The sequence below is a fragment of the Dermacentor variabilis genome, chromosome 2 (genome assembly GCF_050947875.1).
Source record: "Dermacentor variabilis isolate Ectoservices chromosome 2, ASM5094787v1, whole genome shotgun sequence".
Lineage (NCBI taxonomy): Eukaryota > Metazoa > Arthropoda > Arachnida > Ixodida > Ixodidae > Dermacentor > Dermacentor variabilis.
The window spans coordinates 98,615,804-98,635,705 of record NC_134569.1 but is presented as its reverse complement, the minus strand read 5'-3'; the positions used below and the strand labels follow the sequence as shown (position 1 = coordinate 98,635,705).

General features: G+C 44.1%; 1 protein-coding gene across 4 annotated transcripts in view; it reads right to left on the bottom strand.

The window, feature by feature from the left end:
* LOC142572359 (calcitonin gene-related peptide type 1 receptor-like) overlaps nt 1–19,902 on the bottom strand; it is a 357,475-nt gene that overhangs the window by 110,667 nt on the left and 226,906 nt on the right. For all 4 annotated transcript variants that reach the window (XR_012826054.1, XM_075681422.1, XM_075681420.1 and 1 more), the window contains one exon: nt 414–455. The gene's annotated coding sequence lies outside the window, so the exon portion shown is untranslated. The remainder of the gene's footprint in view (nt 1–413; nt 456–19,902) is intronic.

The following is a 19,902-nucleotide window of genomic DNA, read 5'->3' as shown; positions in this document are numbered from 1 at the left end:
CACAGGCCGTTACAGCGGTCGATCAGCTGAGCAAAGGTTTAGAGGAAGAGCTCATTGTGTTTTATGTGAGGAATAACCGTTTCGGGCTATTGCTGTGGTGCAGATGTGCGTCGCACTGTTATAGGAATGACGTTCATTTCGCTTTTAGAGGAAGCTGCATCTCGGATGGACCAGACATGCGCTTGCCTTGGACTTGTTCTGGTTTTCTCCTGGCCGCTCGTCGTGGACGAATGCGGGGATACGGCGCTTTGTGTTCAAGCCACCCCTCACCCTAAACTACACCCCCGCCTCTGCCCCCCCCCCCCAAAAAAAAAATCCAGTGTATCACAAGTATTGTTGCGTTACAGTTTGTTTTGTGTTAGTTGCATGAATGTGATTGATACCTTAGGGTATAAAATAAGACGGTATCTTACCTCTACGTGAAGGCTCTCAATAAAGGCCAGTCATTCAGTGGTCTGCGCAGAGAAAAGAGAAGAAATAGCCATCATAATATTGAACAGTGGGGAGTAAAGAAATTCACTGCGATAGATGGCTGAAATTACAAATAGAAGCGTTCATTCTTTCTTTCATTAATTCGGCATCGTTGTCTGGCAGCTGCGAAAGTGCCTGCCGTCTGGCCGGAACTGTAGTAAATAGCCTCATCAAATGTATGTTTTGAAAAATAGTTTTGAAGACTAGAAACTGGCTTCTTGTGATCACAATTAGCGGATGCTTCGGACGAGGCCACCTGCTCGTTCATTCTGAAGTGTTTCATATGGGGATGTCGACGGCGATTTAAGTAAATTTTTTACAGAACGTCGCCCAAACGAGATTAGAAATGACGCTTTCCTTCACTGCGTAAGAATTGAAAGAATCATTTATTAAAGTAAACCTATAAATAAAGCCCCCAGGAATAAAATGTTAAGCATCTGCGATTAAATTTAACGCCGTAGCTACGCGAAACCATCAATGTAGATTATTGTTGTTGCACCCGATTATTGTACCGTGGTACCTTCGGAGTGTGCCATGGCGGCTCTACGGTTATGGAGTTCTGTTGCTGAGCATGACAATAAACGTTTCGTTCGTGGCCGCTTGCCTTTAGAAAGAAGTCAATTTGGAAAGAGATCGGTAGAAAAACAAAGCAGTAGAGAAGAAAAGAAAGCATCACACGTTGGGGGGACTGACACAAACCTGCAACGGCGAATGCCACGCGAAACTTCAAACGTAAGAAAGATTGTTAGCGCAAGTTTCTGGTCGAAGAAAGATATCGTCCCAAGTTGCGCGAGCCTATACGCACGAATGGCTTAGGTTCGGAAAAATGAGCGCTTCGAAAACGTCAAGTCAGCATAGATTAGCTGCTTCACGGGACAGGCGCACGCAATGAATGCGGTCGCATCGAGAAGCATGATTGCTTAGATGCACACATATTGGCCACCTGGTAGGCTATGTGTAGGCTAGAGCCGCACCCAAAGCACTCTGGGAGACTCAACAACCAGTGAATGGCTGGACAGAACGTTACTATTTAGGTAGAGAACTCGCACGCTCGCTCGCGCACGCACGCACGCACGCACGCGCGCACACACACATACAGTCCACGTTAACGAGTTAAACTACTGCGCGACATTGAGCTAACGTAACCAGTGCAAATAGCAGCACCCAAAGCACTCTGGGAGACTCAACAACGAGTGAATGGCTGGACAGAACATTACTATTTAGTGACAGCAATCGCCCGAGAACTGCGAGCAAGTAATACACCAGAAAGCTCTTCTCGAAAATCTTACGGCGAGCTCCGAGGTTTATTTCCGCAAGCGGGCAATGGTTCGCACGTTGAAACATGTAGAGGCACTGTAGGTGAGCATGGCCAGAACGACCGTAACCGACGTCTCTGGTATCTCGGTGCTTGCCGGCGTATAGGTTACGCTAGACACTCAGGCCTAATTCATATACTGACGGTCGTTTTCTCTCTCTCTCTATTCGTCTGTACAGCGTCCATCCGTCGTTCGCTTTCAATAATACTTTTTTTGCAACAGACAAAACGACCGACGTCACGCCGTAAAGACCACGTCCGTGGCAGCAGAGACCACAAGGGGGCGAAGATATTTTATTACTTCTTACGAGCGACACGGGGTGCTGAAGGACCGCCGTAGGTGTATTCGAGACTCATCTTATGCGCAGGCATTAGCCTGACGACGGGTAACAAGGTAAACGTCGTACGCTGTGACGAATAAAATAAAATAAAACAGGAAAGAAAACACACGCGAAAGCTTGGAGCGCAAATCCCTGGAGAGCTAAACGGTTTCGTCGGCAAGGGCTTCTTCAAGTATCCCGAGAAGGACGGAACGGCAGTAACATGGTGACGGTAATTTCATTGCCGCGTCGGCACTTTCTTCGTGAGTTTGCTCTGGTGGCAGCGAGCCGACGTACGTGTTGGGCCAAGGCTGACTCGAGCACCGGTGTTTATTCCTGGGAGAAATGACGAACAACATCGTCTCGGGGAGACGCCGCTGGCGGCGTTAAAGAATCCCCCTGAAGAACCGTATAGGAGCGCCGGTGTCGTAAACGTCGAAAGCGTTATTATTGCGTCCTTGTATATTTTTCGTGCTTTACAGAGACCTCGTTTCGCTAGAGAAACGTGTTCTGTACTTTGTCTTCGTTAGGTGATTCCTCGGTGCGCGAACTCGGCGAGAAAGCAAATGAATAAAGAAACAATATGCTGCTGCCCAAATCAACTGATCTGTTTGTTTTCCCCTGTTGCAAGTTAAAGAGGGCGAGATAATGAGAGAGAGAGAGAGAGAGAGAGAGAGAGAGAGAGAGAGAGAGAGAGAGAGAGAGAGAGAGAGGCTGCTTGCTGTATAATTAGACAATTAGACCTTATACGTGAGTATAACCTGAAAGCCACTTTATAATCTTGACAAGATGGCGTAAATTGTTTAAGATGACGTTGATCCTAGCCAACAACCCCGGGCTCGCAGTTTAGTTCAAATGCACTGATACTAGCACATGCACGTTACTCGTGTTCAATTATTCCTTCTGTAGACTTGTTTTAAACTGCGCTCTTGCACTTTTGTGCGGATGTTTGTATGATGCCTTAAGCAGGAGATGTCGGGGTAGCCATATTGTTGAGGATAAGACATTCCGAATTTCCGCTGAATAATATCACCTAAAAGAAGTTCATTTTTCACCGTGATGATAGTGGTATTCCAGAACGTCAACCACAAGGTGACCGTAACCCACCTATAGTTGATAACGTATGCTTTCTTCTTCCACAGGTAGTCAAACCCAAAAATTTGCGGAGCACGGGATGTCAGAAAACGTTCAATTTCGGAGCAGCCTGTAATAGTAGCCAGTAAAACAGAACATCACAACGTTGTTCACATGCACTAGTAAAGGCTGTAAGTGCGAATACTAGGCTGCGTTGTGAGGCTGCGCGCATATTCAGCTTTTTCTCCGGTCTCGTGTTGCGTAAAACTTTGCGGTTGGCTGACAATTACACAGTCAAGAGTGCGCTGCTTCTATACTACTATATACACGGATTCATATTTCAGTTTTGCTGAAGCAGTCGTGCGTGCTAATCTGGAGCAACAACAAAAATACGTACAACGACTTGTTCGTAGCGGCAAACAATAGCGTGAACCATTGGCACCAAACCAGAGAAGAATAACCAACTCTTGTTATTTTTCATGCCGCCTTCGCCGCACCGGATCACTGGGCACGACGGAACAATAGTGCCTTGTTAAGGATACGGGGAAAAGGGCCTCCCTTGCATCGAGCTTAGTCACTGACTCGCTCAGGGCGGACGCCCACTCTATTCCGCACCAAAAGGAGAGCCTCCAGCCTTTTGCCATTCTTGAGTGTTGGATCCATTGCATGCAGAAAACAAATGCAATCTCGCTTCGCTTCCAAGGCATGTAGAGAACACGTGCTTTCAGATCGACACAGCCAATGGCTTCATGAAAAGGCAATTGCAAGGCCAGGCACACTGCGGCGAACTTGTGCCACGACTTTGAGAGAGAGAGAGAGAGAGAGCGAGAGAGAGAGAGAGGTTTGCCTAGCGGGAACGCCTAGCATTACCACTCCCGATGAATCAGGTGGGACTATAAGTGAGCCTATTGCACTCTATTCCCGATAGCTTTTTGCCACCTTCCATGATTGTTTTTACTGCTTATAGAAAACTTACTGCATTTAACTTAGTCCAATGTTTCGATGGAGCAGGTGCGTTGCTTTAGCCAGTGGTATAGGGAGAGGCTAGAGGCAGATTTGTGCGATGGGCAAAACGACTTTAGCAGCTTTGTATGAGGATGGCTCCCAAAACCGGTGTCCTTTGCTTCCCTATCCTTTCAATGCACAGTGAACGCTGCCGCGTATACGCGCGTCACATTTTTACCAGTTCCATTTTGTTTACTTATCTTTCTGCCCTTCCCTTCTTAGTCTGTGAAAGGTAACAAACCAGGAGGGCGCATCATTGCACACCGTCTGTACCCCTCCTTCTCTCTCTTTCTCCGCGAACTTCGCCCTAATGCACATTTGGAGCTAAAGCGGACACCACTAGTGAACTGAAACAAGAAGTGGCTTGCCATGTGCAGTGGTCTTGTGAGGCTTTTCAAGAGAAGGCGATTGTTGCGGAATGGCGATGAGCTTGACGATAACGGCCGAGTAAGAGTACCGGCAAGCGTGCATTGCGACTGCAGTACAATTTCGTGATACCGAGGAAAGTTATAAGATAACGTAGAAGCCATTTAAAGAGGGCAGAAGACTGGGCAAGTTGTTATTGGTTTATGGTTGGCAATAAGCAGCGCACCGGAAATGAGGACGAAGGCGTATAACCCAACACTGAATCAGTGACTTTCAACGGCAACTTTTTCGAAGAAAACGAGTTAATATGCACTTCTTACTGGGCCTCCGCTTGCAAGGCAACAATTGAACATGTCAAATGATCGTAGTTAGATTAGTTAAAACGAAAGGACAAAAATGTAGAAGAAAAATGGGAACTTACGGGAAAAGACACAACAAATCCAATGCGCGCCACGCGACTGGCAGTGATTCGCGTAACCTATCAATCAAAGCTCGTAATTTCGGAGGTCTTTTCTGAGCTGACTGAAATAATTGAGTCCTGCCTTATGCGTTCTGCAGGCTTCACTTAGTTCGGGTGTCAATTCGTCTTAGTGGAGAAATAGAATTTCGGTGCGCGACCGGACTTCTCATTCTTATCGCTTTATTATTATTAGCCGTAAACCGTCTAGGTTGCTCTGAAAGCGTGGTAACCCACCTGGTGCTGGCTAACTATGCACTGACGGAAGGAGCGGGGGTGGGCACGCACGCACCGACAGCCGTGGATGCAGCAGGAACGAGTTAGAAGAAAATTCACATCGCAGCGAATAAGCAGCTTTATGTAGTGTTCACGGAAAATATCGAGGGGGGAACGATCAGCAGGAGGGACCTCCAGGAACCAAACAACAAGGCATTGGCGCGCACATTTGAAAAAGAAAAAGACGCCAAAGCGGGTTATCAATAACAGAAATGTTTAGACGCTTATACGCAGAATTTGAAGCTAATGTCAGCCGCGGGCATGTCTATATGTCTACACACACACACACACACACACACACACACACACACACACACACACACACACACACACACACACACACACACACACACACACACACACACACATATATATATATATATATATATATATATATATATATATATATATATATATATATATATATATATATATATATATATATATATATATATATATATATATATATGTCGCAGCGCTATTGTTAAGGGGTGGTACTGGCCGTCTGCCTTCCTCTAGAGATTCCGAGGAACCGTTCATTTTCTTGTCCGTCCTAAACAACCATAACTTGACCCTTATAAAAATTAAGCTTCCGGAAAACCATGCAAAAAAAATTGTTTTTCAGTGAACACTTTTGGTAACGCAGAGAACATATCGAAAATTACTTTAGCACTCTGTTTAAACTGCGGACAACTGAAGAGGTGATAAACTGATAGCAGTTATCACACATTATATTTGCTCAAAGATTCTGGATAACTTTCAGAATTCTCATTTGCCTACCATAAATGCCTCTGTCTTGCTTCTTTAGAAAGGTAAGCCTGTATGCACTGCCATTTTTTGGGGTATTTAGCTTTTCGGAGAAGTTCGTACGGACGTAGTGTGTTTGCTACGTGTCCAATATCACATTGCGGGTTTGACATGGTGGACAAATGTCTTGGCGCACTTAGACCTACTGAATGGTAGCGTATATGTGGCTACTCAGTTTAGTGTGGGTGAAACTTGTCCCAGCCTTTTTTCTCTGTATGTTCGTGCGTGTCGTCTAGGACTGTACACTATCTTGATTTACTCTTCTTTTTTTGGCAAACTATGTTATGAATATTTTCTAACCTACGACGCCGCTTCCTTTCTATCTTACAGTACGTATTTATAACTGTTACTATATTACGTGAAGGTAAGTAGTCGTCACCATTGTAGGGTGACTTATAACCCCTGTATTGCAGAACGTTCCTCCGCTGAGCAGTTCACCCACACTCGAAAAAGTGAATGCCAGAGGCCCTCCTTGGCACAAGTGGTAAGTATGGCTCATTGGCTCTAATAGGCAATTCTTGAGAAACGTAGCATCTTCTTCAGCCCAGGGATACTCAACTTGGCTTTGAACTTTCAAATTAACTTTCCATATGGAAGAAAAAGCAATAACAGTAAAGGGGAAGAGAAATTCAGCCACAATGAAGCACAGAGCGCTATGGGGATACAATAGGTACGAGGTGCTCCGGGGTATGTAGAAAGGTGTAATGGTTACAGGACTTACTTTTGGAAATGCGGTTGTATGCTTGAAATCAGGGGTACAATCAGGACTCGGTGGGAACCAAAGGTCAGCGGGACGCCTCGCTTTGGGCGCGCACGGGAAGACTACAAGCGAAGCTGTGCAGGGTGATATGGGCTGAACTATATATTTTTGAAGTGAGGGAAGCTCACAGTAAAATTGATTATGAAGAACGACTGAGGAATATGGAAGAAAGAAAATGGGCTGGGGGAGTGTTGAGGAATCTGTAGAGGAAAAACATTGACTGAGAGTGGAGGAAAAGAACTAGGAAGCTTACCAGCAAGTATGCGGCCTGTAGGGTGGGCAACACAGCAACAAAAAACGTCAAGCGGAAAACCAGAGAGGCTTAAATAATCTCATGGGTGACGGCAATGCAAAAGAAGCCGGTCATGAGTAACTACTTAAGAGGAAAAAACGAAATCAGGTAAGAAACAATCTATGACAACTCAAAGGGAAGCTCATTACTTTTCGAAGCGAGATCGGTATGCCTTAGAACACGCATCTATAAAGCTAGATATAAGAAGGAAGAAGAAGCATGTGCTTGCTGTGGTGAAGCTAGGAAACGATGGAGCCTATTTTATTAGAATGTGAAGACATCTGCCCAGCGGTTGGTTTAGGCACCACTGGTCTCCTTGAAGCCCTTGGGTTCAGCGAGAGCAGGGTGAAAGTAAACACGTCCGCAATAGAGATTAGTAAGAGGCGATTGGAAGATTGGCGGAAGAAAAGTAGGGAAACGACAGAAAACGGAGACGTACAAAAGCAAAGTTCGCAATAGGTGTTCAGAAATTTGGTTGTGGGAGTTCATATTGGTTTTTTTCTTTTTTTCTTTTTTAACCTAGGTAGGACATTAGGCAGTATAATAGCAAGAGCTTGGCGCAACACACCATCCCGTTCCCAACGGGACGCTCATAACATCCATCCATCCATCCATCCATCCATCCATCCATCCATCCATCCATCGGAGTGGAGGAAGGTAGTCGAGTCGAGGTTCGTTTGAGGATACAGTGGTAAATTTCCTACTCTTAATTTCATTTCAATAAAAAAGCTGTGGTAGCAGAAGGCCAGCTACATGCTTTAGGCACATTCTGTTCTGCTACTGGTTGGCGTCCGGCCGACACCAAATTCTAGCGAATCAAAAGATTTGCGCGAAGTACAATCTTCAAAATGCATAATCGGCAAATGACAGCTTGAAGGGTTCCAGGAAAATTTAGGTCAAGGAAAGCGAGATACTTCCTGGAGCCTTTCGTTGGTAGAACGAGACGGAAAGACAAGCTAAACTCGATGTCGCCTTCAAAAGAGCGGTGTATGTCAACGTGGCAGCTTTGCGGAGAACCGCAATAGAGAAGAAAGTTTTTGTTCCAGCTATTGAGGGTCGACTTTTTAGCCACCATGGTGAAAACTAAAGTTAGGTCGGTATGCTCGCATCGGCGCAAGTAGTGAGAAGCGTAACATTTGAAGTGAGAAATCTTGCGTGGATTCCGCAGTCTCACAACTCACATGAAGCAGAAGAAGGGGAAGCGAAAGATCCGATTTTGGTTAGTCACAACGATATGAAAGCAACAGTAAAAAAAAAAAAGAAATCTCTCTGAAACGCCTCTCTAACAAAAAAGGGGGCTTTTTCGCACAGCCACGTCAGCGTAACCTGCAGATTGTTGGTGCCTCTACACGTGCGCAGCTAAACCTAAAATCTCTAGTGAAGGCGACATTCACCTTCTTTAATTCTAAGCTACCATCTACGTTAAAAAGTTGCATCAAGCATTTCTGAATGATTGCCAAGTGTAAGAACGACAACCAAACAACGCTGCTTAATGGATCAGGTTACATTGTACTCCCTTAGCCTTGTGCATCAATCTTGAATAAGACTTCTAGCAACGCATTTTCTGATGCAGCAACCTCAAATTACCTCGCATTCGAATATGAACACATTTTCCATGGATGCGATTGTAATTGATTGCTCCAGTACCCTAGCTATCACTAATCAATTCGATCCATCATTTTCTTCTAGTATTGATGGCATTGCTCTCAAGGAGCTGCTCAACACAAAAGAATAAAGTGTCATTATTTCGAGCTACATATTTAACAAATCATTAAAAGAAGGAGTTGTACCCGCTGATTGGAAAAAAAGGAAAAATAAAACCACTACACAAATCTGGTGATGTTCAAACCCTTCTTAACTATTACCCCTTATCTCAATTCAGTCCCACGTAAAATTTTGGGGCACATATGAACTCACCTTGCTAATTTTCTTGAAAGTAACTCTTTCTCACTTTCATCGTAACATGGCTTTCGCAAGACTCTTTCCTGTGAAACCCAATTTATTTTATTCATTAATGACAATAATTCCTCTCTTGACCGTAACTTTCTAAGAGACTCCGTGTTTTCAGAATTCGGTAAAGCATTTTACATGGTAAGCCACAAACTGCTTTCAAATTTACCCACCTTGTATGGTTAAGTTAAGAACCATTAGTGCTTCAATGGGTCGAATAATTCCTATCTAACCTCTCCCACTACGCATCTGCTATTAATTATGTTTCCTTCGAGGCCACAGACAACTCAGGCATGCCGCAAGGTTCGGTTTATTCTCCGCTGCTCTTTCTAACTTACATAAACAGTTTACCCCCTTATATTTCAAATTCTGTCCAGATTTTCTTTTGCCAGTGATTGCGCTATCTAGCATAAAGTAACTCTCCCTTCTGATATCAGAACTCTGCAAGTTGACCGTCATACTATATCCGTTCGGTGTATGCAATGGCACATAGAGCTAAACTTCTCCAAATGCAAATCTATGCGAGCTTCTCGTGCTAACTCACCTTGCCCTCACTACTAGTTTAACAACCTCTTTCTTGAATAAGTTTTTATTTATAAATACTTGGGTGTCGACATTACTGACAACCTGACATGGAATAAGTGCGTCGAATACATAACATACTTAAAGCGGAACTCAAATCTTGCTCCAGCTTCTCTTAAGAAAGCAATTGTATCTCACATACGTACGACCTTTTGTCAACTGTGCGTCTTCGATCTGGGATCCTGGTCGCTATACATTAACCAGCTTGAGAGCGTACAGAGCCGTTCGGCACGTTTAGAAGCCAAGAGTGTAATCAAAATGACACTTAACCTTAGTCTTTCATCTCTTGTCCCTCGCAGGATACTGTTTTGTACTTGCCTCTTACATCAGATCTACGACCACAACAATGCCTTGAGAGAAGCCTCCTATCTGAGTACACGGGAAAGGAGAAATCAATTTTCTCGTTAACGACTTTACCAAATTTGATTATATGTCTTATATTGTCAAAAAAAGTTAATTACTACTGACTGCTGGTAGCGAAACATTGGTTTAGGCCACGAATAGTTTAACGAAAATGGTTTAAAACTAAATTCTCATAAAATGGATATGTGAAGTTTAGAATCCTGTAACTCAGCAATGGCAAATAATATCAATATTCTGTAAATAGAATCTAAGAATGGATCTAACGCGCACAAAATTGATGTGTTATACATCGTTCTTAACTGCACCACTAATATGTAAATACAATTCCTACAATATCTTTGTGAACATTTGAACAAACTCACGTAACATATAAATTAAGATATAAAAAAATGTTTCGCTCTGGATGCCGTAGCGGTTGCAGTTTACAGAATTTCGATATCTGTTCTCGGTGCTGAGTTGGGGATTTGTAAACTTCGTGCTTCTGTTTTTTCGAGCTTAACGATTTTCGGCAATATTTATGAAAAACTCTGACCCCAAAATTTCGCTTTCAGCACTCAGTAGAATTTCACTTTCTCTCTCAAATGCAACAAACTTCATTAAAATTGGACCATGGATTATTTTAGAAAAGCATTTCTGCGTTTTACGTGTACATTAACAGGCGGCATTGGAGCTGGGCCAGAGCAAAAGCTTCCCATTAACATTGCTCTGCACCTTTTCTCCTTCTCTTGTTTATTCTCACATTGAGCATCAGCATAAAGTAGATTTTTCACGACACAGCATGGTGACGTATCACAACTCATTCCTCAAAAAAAAAAAAAAAACATGCAGAGGTTAGAATAATGTGCCTGCGTCCTTGGTCAACACCACCGATTCAAATCGTTTTCTCACCGCGCTTACTATAATGCCTTTTACACATACCTCACATTAAATCCTTACGCACACTCAACTACTGTGTAGTCTGTTGCTCGTGGTATCTATTTGTTACTTATTACTGTAATATTTCGCTGCGCTATGCTGTACTAAAGTGTTCTTTTTTGTATTGTTACCATTGCCTTTGTTCTATTATGTTTTGTGTCATGTAAGTCGGTTCTCTTGCTATGTTATCCCCTACCCTCTACAATGCTTCCCCTAGGCCCTTAGGGTATAAATGAAATAAATGCAAGAACTATGGGGTTTTACATACCAAACGACGATTTGATTATGAGGCACGTCGTAGTGGGGGACTCCGAATTAATTTGGACCACCTGGGGTTCTTTAACGTGCACCTAATGCACGGTACATGGGCGTTTTTGGATTTGACTCCCATCGAAATGCGGCCGCCGCGGCCGGGCCTTTCGACCCTGTGCCTTTCGGCTTAGTAACGCAACGCCGTAGCCACTACGCCACGATGGCGGGGGCAAATAAATAAATAAAACCAAGGAAAACACAGGGGAAATTGTTTGTTCTGTTTAACTGAAGTGTAGAAACTATGAGGTAAAGGGAAATAAAAGAGGACGAAAAGACAAAAACATGGCACAGGTGCGAGCCCAACCCAGACATCTTCGAACATGGTGCACCTTGGAACTTTGTGGAGTCAGGGGTTTTTCTTCGGGCTGTGTTTCTTTTTTGTCTTCTTTATCCGCCAATTAAATGCTCGTGGTGATTATAGGCAAGGCCATCTGACTCCGCTTCCGAAGCCACCTTTTGCCGGATCTAAGCTAAGTTCGAATATTAACATTAGCAAGACCGTCCTCCTTGAGGTACCGCGATATACGGTGCGTGTCGAGGTCAGAGATACTACACACTATTTGACATTAAAGAAAAGAAGAATATTATGAAACGTTGGCGAAATCATGTCTGGTGAAAATGGGACAGTAGTCATTAAATAACATCAACGCCAGTATCCTGTGACTTTCATCCGTTCTGTCTAATTTTATTGGATAAATTTTGCTTCTTTGATTATTTTACAGCAAAGCTGTTTATGGTTAGCTTGTGGCGGATCTCGTCTCCGTGGGCATAGACCAACAATTTTTCCTACGCTAGCCGATCCCGGAGATAGTGCAATGCCGGGCCGACCCGCAGCGGAAGGGAAGCAGGCGTTAAGCACTCCCAATACCTGGACAGATCCTGAAGATAGTGCAATGCCGGGCCAACCCGCGGCGTAAGCACTCCCCATACGTGTGCCGATCCCGAAGATAGTGCAATATTGGACCGAACAACGGTGGAGGCGCAGTTCGCCATTAAGGGGCTCACAGCTTCGACGGTCATCCTTCTTCACAGAGTGGAAGGGCACTGAATTTTTGCTGTCTTATGCTGCCTCTTGCATGGCGCTTTCCACTTGCCCTTCGCTACCGCCAGTGCACCAGATCGTGATGTCATCTGCGTAGATGGTATGCTTCCATGCGGTTTTGTTCTACGTCAAGAAAAACTATCACCAGCAATAGCTCATACCCTCCTAAGCAAGGAAAAATTGTAATGGCTCATTCCTTTCGTACAAAGGAGGATATATATATATATATATATATATATATATATATATATATATATATATATATATATATATATATATATATATATATGTGTGTGTGTGTGTGTGTGTGTGTGTGTGTTTATATACGTACAGTGTATAGTGCATATGTATGTATGTATGTGTGTATGTATGTATGCATGTATGTATGTATGTATGTATGTATGTATGTATGTATGTATGTATGTATGTATGTATGTATGTATGTATGTATTGTCGTCAAATGTATATAAAAATCTGTATGCATTCCTTTCGTCACGATGACCGCCGATTAAGACAATAAATGCGTTCGTACCTTCGTTCGAAATTCTGTTTGACCTCTGTGCCGTGTCCTAAACAGCTTTGCTGGTCATCCACCTTGACAGAGTCGAATGGCTCATGACTTCTTTTTTTAATCTAACGGTTACATTGACCCAAGTAATTATTCCGTGCAACTTTTAGGGGTCCAGAAGTATGAGAAAAGCGACGTTTCGTAGAGGTTACTGGAATAGAAGCCCATAATACAGTGCAGAATGGGAGCACGGGTCAACCGCTAGGTTATCAGTCGAAATGCACTGCGTTTGCAGCATTTTAACGCATACAGCACTGGCCCAATATTGACTGGCCTACAAGCGCGAGCTTTCCCAAAGGACTGCTCACTTTGAAGACGGGACGGTGCCTTACTTTCTCGCAGAACGTTTCTCGTGGTCGCTCTAGGAACAGTAGAAACATAGAAAATTTAAATGAAATAAATTTGCCTGAGAAAAGAGACCAATCCCGCTAATCAGTGCGTTCCTTAGTGGCGCGAGCAAGCGTTCTTTCTTAAAAGCCGAATGCAATTAAATCAACAAATTCTTCAAAACATCCCGGAGGCTAGATGGACCGACGATGCCCAAGTTTAATGTGGGACAACGAATAAAAATCAAGCACAGTGAAATCAGCGAGGAAATTACAAGGCTGCATTAAGCGCGCGGGTACCGGCCGCCTTATTTCGGTGTGCCGTGCTTGAGTGACGCAGGATGGAGGGACAGCTTCCAGCAGACTTCATTTGGGCCGCTACAAATGCATCGCAGCGGTCAATTTGACAAGGCATTAAGGCGGTAAGTTGGGCCGGCGAAAGGTTTTTGAGAAAAAGCTCTCTCACGCGAGCGCCTTTCAAAAAGCGTCACTGCAGCGCCTCTTTTGAACTCTTCGCCCGTCTTGTTGCAGATAACACTGAGCTGCACTTTTTGTGCTGTCTGTCTCGTAGCGATGACCGCGATTAGAGGTGACCTCCAATTCAGCAGAGTGAAAGCTGAGCACTTTTGTAGATTTGGTGCAATCATTGCATTTTTTTAATTGCCGAAGGAATGAGGGGGTCACTTGGTACGAAGAAGTTTATGTGTGGACAAAGAAACGAGGTGATCAGGGGAGTGGGAGGTTGGGAAAGAGGGACAAGGGCAGTGGGGAAGCTGCCTTGAAGGGTGGCCATTCGTCACGGTGGGGTGCTCATTCGAGGGCGGAGATAAAACAGTGATCATTTGCAATTCTGCCCGGAATTAGGCTGAAAGGTTTTGAGTGCGCTGTCTTTGAAGTATCGGGTTTGTCCTTTCCCCTGGCGGCGGAATAAAAGGGCAGCGTAATGTGAATTTGCCAAAGGAGTTACGCCGCGCTGATGCGGTATATACATAGGAACCGTCTAAGAAACACATGCGAAGAGAGACGACAGCGGAGCGCTGTTGCCGAAGTAAAAAAAGAAAGGAAAAGCAACCCGCCAGGGTAATTAGGGCGTGGCGCTTCTTAATGTCCCAAGCTACTTCACCTGGCGTCGAGGCCCACCGGTTGTCACAGACCCTGATTTCTGATGCAGCGGTGTGCGACTAGTAGGATTGCTCCGAATGTTTTTGGCCCGATTGATCAATTGCCGCGAAAAAAGTTACGGTTAGGTTAGGTCAGGCTAGAAACAGTATCAAAGAAAAAAGATTAGCATGACTGGTTAGGAATTTTCTCAGCAAGAAACTCGTTGTTGCCACCATCGACTTGCTGCATCCATTAACCTTGACGGAAGAAAAATAGCTGCAGATTATATTTATGCGCTTATAACTTAAAGACACATATTGATGACAGATACAATTAATTCACCGGCTTGCAGCTTAAGGTGCCCTTGTGGAAGAGCGCCAATCCTTTACCAAAGAAAGGAACTACTTTAATTGGTTTTTAAATGACTAAAGCTCAAAATTGGTTGACTCTCCCCATTGAAACAGTCGATAACGAATATGAGTCAAGAATGGCAACGTAGTTTTTTTTGCTTACGTACAGCGTTCGGGATGCCTCCCTGACGTGTCAGTTATACTTCACGTCGGCAAACTACACTAACGCTCTCTAAGGCAGCCTCTTGCAAATTTTCGGCCCATGGTTCAGACGCGCTTTTCATCGCGTACACCATTCCGAGACAACTTCGGACATAAAATATAGCATAAAACATTTCCCGTATATTTTCGGACTGTCCTGTTTTCATAGTACTTGTTCTCGCTGCCATAGTTGCATCACTTGCTAAGTCTTACGCTTAGTCAAACCCGTATTTGAAACACAGATAAAAAATAACAGCACAAATCTATTACGCCCTTCTTCGATACTCAACAGAGATGTTGACATTTGCTTCTAGCAGTAATAGCCCAAGCTTGTAACATAGCACGCTGCAGCGGCGAGGAGCAAAACAATTAGTGTTGGAAACAAAATTGTTTTACCATCGTAAGACACCACACACGTCGGTATCACAGCAACATACTGTGATACCGCTGCTACGTTTGGTTGGCTAACTGATGCGTTTGGCTAACTTTGTTATTATAGCTCGTATTGTTCCGTTGGTCCGCCTGTGACTCGGCGGGGTCATTGCCCTTAACGCTTGAGTATGTTTTGAGGCTTACATTACTCCTGAGATTCTCAAGTTGCTCTTTGGCGTGTTCACAGCGGCATGCTTCGAAAGCAACCTCCCGAGATAAAGACACCATGTTCATTTATGCTGCAAGGGTTGCGCAAGTCGACCGTGCATTCTCTGTCGGAGAATAAGCCGGGGACCGTTGGCGAAGATTCCTTGTCTGCCTTTGCTCACGACTGCAGGGCTCCGTATTCGCTCATCTGTGCTTCTGACCACAGGTACTCTGGTGGCATAGAGATCAAGCCCTTACGGGCAGTACGCGCCGGTTCACGCAGAGTCCTTCCCGCTGGATTTTGGGAGCAGGATACTTTCGTTCCGATCCTAGCAATCTTCGCTCGACTCTTGAAAGGAATACTGGCAAGAAAGCAAATACGCATTGTGGCAGAATGAGAAGTGAGCAGCGTCGCTCGCACACATATTTTTCGTTCGTATCGGGATTGCAATAAACAGTAAAACACCGGCATCTATGGCGTCTGTGTCAGTTCTCAACTGTAGAAAAACGTGAGATACCGAGAGAAAGCAAAAAAAAAAAAAGGAAATGCTTTTGCAGGTGTATGCACATCCAAACAACTCGTCACTGAAGACAGCGAAGGCGCATTTAGCTGTTCTCACGTAGTTCGGAAGTCCTATATGGGTCTAACTAATCAAAATGTACTTCAGTATGTGTAAACGCTTAATTATATTTGATCTAACTTGCTATAGCGGAGGACCTTTATACACTTTGCTCTATCATAACTTAATACTTTTCCGACGAGTGTTCTCGTATACTGCACGGGCTCCAATGCGCCGGCTTCGCAATGTATGATGCGTCTGTTGCTCCTTGATACCGACAGCTCCAACTTTATGACGAGCTTTTAATATATGACTGTGTGTTTTCTCTACTATAAGCGAGTAAGATAAGTTCTGTTTATCTATATTTTTTATCTATATTTTTCTCTCGTTCAGTGTACTTTTTTAAAATCCTAGCTACGATTTCTGCATAACAGGCTCTTCAATAGCGAAGCTTGCTATACTGTTGCAGTTAATTGAAGAAACGAACAGAAAAAGAAATAGCAGTTTCTCAAATAACGCAAAGCAGTGACGTCAAAGCTGACAAAATATGATGCGCAATAAGCATTAGACTGCTTCGTGCGGTGTTGGAGTGAACGAACATTCTCAGGTGCGAGCGAGCAAAGTTGTTGTTGTCGTTGTCGCCTTCAGCATAGAGCGAGCAATCCCCCTTCTAGAATTAAAGGAAGTGGGAGTCGCGTTCGTATGTGGAAGTTACGCCACTTGGTGGTGAAACGGAAAAACGCGGCTTTTCTTCATTCTCTTACCTATCCGTGCTTAGCCAGCGGTTTCCACTGAAACAAGTTTTTAGTTTTTTACTTCTGGATTTGTTCGGCTTTTCTGAAACTTACATTTGGGCTGCCCCATTAATATGCCTCATGCTGTCCTTAAAGAAAACGAGATGGCGTGTGCACCATCCAGTAAGCGCAAGAAGAAGCCGAGTGCTACTCACTGTTTAGACAGCTTGGTTTAAATTTTTCCATTCTGGCTATTCTTTCTCTAGCAGTCCCCTCTCTTGGAAACTTGCATAGGGATGTTTGCTCAGCCGTGGAGGAAATTATAGCGGTTTCAGGGAGATTTTCTTAAGTCCTCCATACTTTGTTTTAATTTATATCTTCCTGATTACTTTATTTTACTAACTTTAGCAGTAACAGCAATTTCCCAGTACCTTCCGAATCATGGACAATTCCCCGCAGTGGGTATTCACTATCCTAGGAAAAAAAAACGAATCAATGTGTTCGGCTGAGTGAGTGATTTCATTCAATGAACTAAACGTATACCATTGCTAGTTCCTACTTTCCTTACTATTCTTACTATATGTATAATAGAAGAAGGGCAACAGAGGGAGGGGGGAGGGGCTCGACTTTTGTTAATCACGACCATATATTACCAACGGGCAATGAAGCCAAGGAAATCGTAGGGGTAATTAGCTGTGGTTGAAATTAAAATGTAGAAAGTAATGAAAGAAAGGGAAATGAAAGTGGACGAATCGATAACTTGTCGCCGGTTGGCACCGAACCCACAACCTTAGCGTTCCGCGTGCCATGCGCTAGCAATTGTGCTACAGCAACGCCCATGAATCCGTTCACTAACTAGTGTATTTATGTGTACTAGATCTAGCCCTGGGAGTGTTAGAAAAAAACGACTCAGAGCCAAGGAGGGCGGATGTGCAACACCCTACTTTGCCCGATGGCATCACGTAGCACGTGAATTTAGAAGAGTAGGCACCTGACTAATAAAATCTGGTATGCTACCCATTGGCATCAAGGGTGTCAGAGTCGACGCTCTCGATATGAATGAATGAGAAGGGAAACAGGGAACCCAACAAAAGCAGTAGGTTTGGGCAAGTTGGTTATTCATCGTAGTGCAGAAAACATAGCGCAGCAAGAACAGAGGACAAGTAGAGACAGGACATCCCGTCTCGACTTGTCCTTTGTCCTTACTGCGCTGTTTTCTGTATTACGATAAATGCTTAAGTTAGAGGAGTGATTGATGGCCCTCGCTGTAGCACAATTGGTAGTGCATCTCACGCGTAATGCGGAGGTTGTTGTTCCGATTCCCACCGGTGACAAGTTATCTTTTCCTCCAATTTAATTTACTTTTTTTTCATAATGTTCTACATTTAAGTTTCAACCACAGCTAATTGCCCCTGTATTTTCCTTGGCTTCATTGCCGGTTGGTTCTGTATTCCTATTATAATATTTCTAAATTTCTAACAGTCTAAATTGTGGAATGAATTTTCTTGCTCTTTCTTTTAAATTTAACCACCCATTCATCTGGTCTCTCTTCTCATTTAAACAATACTGTTATATATGCAGTTTGATCTTTTCGAGTTCATTTTCTGAAGTTATTAACATCGCGTGCAATCACCCGATTATTGACCCATCCTTATTGTGGATACGTGCCATGTTTTTGAGGCACATCATCACCATAGCAGCAGCAGCAGCACCAATCATTGTTATTAAATCTAGAAAAAAGCGCAATTTAGGACTGCCTCCTCAACTGGGAAGGCCAAACGGATCGAACCCGAAGAAGCCCTGAAGCCACCGTGCTTCAAACTCTCCAGTCTCGATAATGAAGTTTTTTATGATGGTGATGAAGAAGGCGCGTATGTCACCTATATCCAGTACAAAGAGGTTGAGCGGGCGCTAGCCAATCATGGCGGCAGCTGACGCAATCGCGCTCTCCGGGATCAGTATTCTCCACTGCGGTGGCATTGACGTAGGGGCTTAGAAGTAGAATCCCGGAGTGCCAATCTGTTGGCCGTTAGGTTAGAGCCGTCGCGGGACAGTGCAATTCTCTTGTTTATCCCAATTTTCTCGCAAAGGATCTTGGGAATTCAGTGACGGACACTGCCGGACATGAGAACGACCGAGGAAGCGAGCCCATAACTGATATCGCTGTAAAATAGCAACCACGCCACCACATGTTGCCGTCGCATGAAAACCACTGAGGAAACAGCTTCGCTGCAGAATGTGAAGCTGCTTACAGTGGCAAAGTATATTTCTCTGAGCAGTGATGAGTGCTATAAGCGTGAAACAAGACTGAGGAGCTACACATACTTACGGGGGGCCCACTAGTAGCAGGAAGTGGATGAGGGAAAAATAACATCAGTGCGATGAAACATAATAGGTAAAAAGGCCGAGAGACCTGCCGCTCTTTTTTTAGGTCACTTGCGTTCTAATCACCTTACAGACTCAAGTCCATATTCTGTTTCTTGTTTACTTACGTCAATATCCGTTATTCCATTTCTTTTTGTTTTGTTTTTGATTTACGGAACCATCCCAGCCTGCCGACCTTCTTCAAAAGGCCTCTGATACCAGCTTCTCTCCACACACCTCTGTGTCGGTTCGAAAAGAGGGGATCGTGCGAATGGCGTCCCGGCTCCATTTCTGAGAAGTCATTTTCTTTGTTTCTGTCTGAAAAGCTTTCCGACTCGAAAAGCGGGGATCGGCACACGAAGAAGTTGCAAAAAAAAAAAAGAGAAAGAAAAACAGAAACAAATTTAATGACAAACAGAATTAAAAAAAAAACCGTCTCTCTAGTCTTCGGCGGCCCCAAAACGCAGGCGGACCGGAAGAGTTGTGATCTGCCACCTTGCTTTGCTGCCATCGACTTCGGGCTTGCTTTCATCTTGACCATTCCGAACGGGTCGCGCCACAGAAGTGCGCAAATGAAATATCCCTCGACTTTCACGAATACAGAGAGAGGAAAAAAATAAGAAACAACCCGCTGCAGTGGCTGGACGAAAAGTAAGCGGTGTAGGAGGGTTGGACAGAAACGCACATGGCCGCCACATGATAAAAAAGGCGAAGAAAAGAAGAAAAAGAAAGTGGCAAGAAGTTCTCGCACACGCTTCGAAGAACAGAAAACTACGACCCCTGTCATAGTTCACAGTTTTGCGCACATTGAC